At 51.2% G+C, this 2541-nt stretch overlaps 1 pseudogene; it reads left to right on the top strand.

The window, feature by feature from the left end:
• The window catches only part of LOC110324071, a 6748-nt pseudogene extending 5315 nt beyond the window's left edge, over window positions 1-1433 (top strand).
• The last annotated feature ends 1108 nt before the right edge of the window (window positions 1434-2541 follow it).

Here is a 2541-nt window from a genome sequence, read left to right as displayed (position 1 = left end):
CTTCTCCTCCTCCTCCTCCTCCTCCTCCTCCTCCTGCTTCTGCTTCTCCTCTTTTCCTTAAGCCAAGTGATTCGGTTACTATTTAAGGAAGAAGGAGTTTACTTTGGCTTCATAGAGATGCGCTTGATGGCAGAGAAAGTCTGGAGGTAAGAACAGAAGGTCAGCTCATCACATTCATCCTTAGACAGGAAACCCAGTGAGAGCGGGAATTGAAACTAAGCTACCCAGCCTTACAGCCTGTTTCTGCCGCTCCCTTCCTCCAACGAGGTTCTACCTCCTAAAGGTTCCACAACCTTCCCTAACAGGATCAGCATCTAGGAGCCAAGTTCAAACACATGAGCCTATTGGAGACACTTCGAATCCAGCAGAAGACCTGCAAAGTCCATCACATCTCCCTGTACCTCCACTGTCTGATGGAAACCCCTCGCTAATACTGCGGGGAGGCTCCTTGCCCCCTGGGATTAGCTAGCACCCGTTCTTTCCAGTCCATTATCTCACTTAAAGAACTAATCTGGAGAAAGAACCCTTGGGAAGATGGTGCCCTTAGCCTGGACACAAGTTGACTAGAGGAAACTTTGACTCCAATGCCCTCTTGTCCTCCTGAGCTCCACTTTCGATGTCTGACCACCCAAAGCCTGCACACACCAGAGGGCGAGCCAGGGCCAAGAGCTGGTGGGTCCAGGAACCCTGGACAGGGTCCCCAGGGCCCCCGCTCCTCTCTCAGGGCCCGTTGTCCTGATGCTTCTCTTTCCCTTGGATCTAGTATTCTGGCAGATCAAAGGAGTGGATCCCAGTGGCTGCTGACCCTCTGCAATCCCACAGGAACTGCACTTGGCTTCCTAGGTACACACCTTCCAAATGCACTGGATCCTTCAAAGCAGAAGGCTATGCGAAGCCTCAGCCTTGCATTGATATTGTGTCACCCCACACACACACATACCCACAGCCCCCCCATCTCCCCACCCCCTCCCCCATCCTCAGCCACTAGGATATCCAGAACCAATTCCACAATTTGGGGAGGGGGCTGAGGGACACATGGTTGGACGAAACAACATCATCACCTTTGCTCTTAGAGCCCCAGGGTACCCCCTGGGGCTTCAGGGACACTCAACCTGAGCCTTCTGTGTGGACAGGACCAACCCAAGCCATACCTCTTCAGGAGAATGCACCCCTCCCCCCAGCAGCGGCCACCAGCTCGCTCGTTCCTGCTCATCTTGCTGACAGGCATGATCTCTGTGACCTTCCAATTACGGCCACTGCAGGACGAACGTGGCAGCCAGCTGCCTCAAGTCCTACCTGTGTCCCTGGGCCAGAAGCTGGTAGGTGCTTACGTCTTAGGCCTCCTCACCACAATGCTCCTTCAGACTGAGCTCACAGCTGAACCACCTCATGCACTCTCCTGCGTAGGCCGGGACCTAAGGCAGCCACTGTGATGTACCTTGCCCCTTCTTCCTTCTCCCTTCTCCCTTCTCCCTTCTCTTCTTCCTGCCCATCCATTTGCTGCCTTCCTCCCCGAAATAAACACCCATGGACCTACACTCAATCTCTAAGTTGAATAAACTAAATTTTTAAAAATTAAAAAAAAAAAAAAGAATTAATCTGGAAGGTGGGTGGAGGTGACGTTCTCCTTTCATCTCCACATTTAGGAGGCAGAGGCAGGAGGATCTCTGAGATCCAAGACAGCCTCGTCTATAGAGTGCTACAAGCCAGCCAGGGACACACAGAGAAGCCCTGTCTCATAAAACAATTAATCTGTGTCATGGGGGGTTTTATCGCTGTGAGAAAACATCATGACCAAGAAGCAAGTAGGGGACAAAAGGGTTTACTCGGCTTACACTTCCAGATCATAGTCCATCCTTGAAGGAAGTCAGGGAGCTGATGCAGAAGCCATGAAGGGGTGCTGCTTACTGGCTTGTTTCACAGGGTCTGTTCAGTCTTTCTTCCAGAACCCAGAACCACCAGCCCAGGGATGGCACCACCCACAATGGGCTGAGCCATTGATCACTAATTGAGAAAATGCCTTACAGCTGGGTCTCATGGAGGCATTTCCTCATCTGAGGCTCCTTCATCCCTGATGACTCTAGCTTGTGTCAAGTTGCCACAAAACCAGACATTCTGGAGCCACAGTGACAAAGACCTAATCTCTCTCTCTCTCTCTCTCTCTCTCCCTCCCTCCCTCCTTCCCTCCCTCCCTCTCCCCCATTTCCCTCTCATCTGTCTCTTTCCATGCTCACCATCTTCATCATTGTCTCCAAGAATGGCCTTCCGCTCTGGCCCTCCCATGAATAGCTTGTGCCACTTGTTAACTCATTGATTCCTAATGTACTAGTGTAGGAACAGGAAAGTAACAATCGCTTCACTTCCTGAACTCTCACTCAACTATAAACTGGGCAACCAGGTTGAGCTAGTTTGGGCTGGTTTTCACGAGATCCTAATGCTGACATATGTAGATAAGCGGTGTGTCCTGGCTACTTTGACAAGTACCACACAGTTCCAACAGCAAGGAGGTTAAGGTCATTGCATGGCACTCTTGGTTTGTAA

The sequence above is a fragment of the Mus pahari genome, chromosome 7 (assembly GCF_900095145.1).
Source record: "Mus pahari chromosome 7, PAHARI_EIJ_v1.1, whole genome shotgun sequence".
In the NCBI taxonomy this organism is placed as follows: domain Eukaryota; kingdom Metazoa; phylum Chordata; class Mammalia; order Rodentia; family Muridae; genus Mus; species Mus pahari.
The sequence above is the reverse complement of the archived record's forward strand: the minus strand, read 5'-3'. Positions and strand labels throughout refer to the sequence as shown.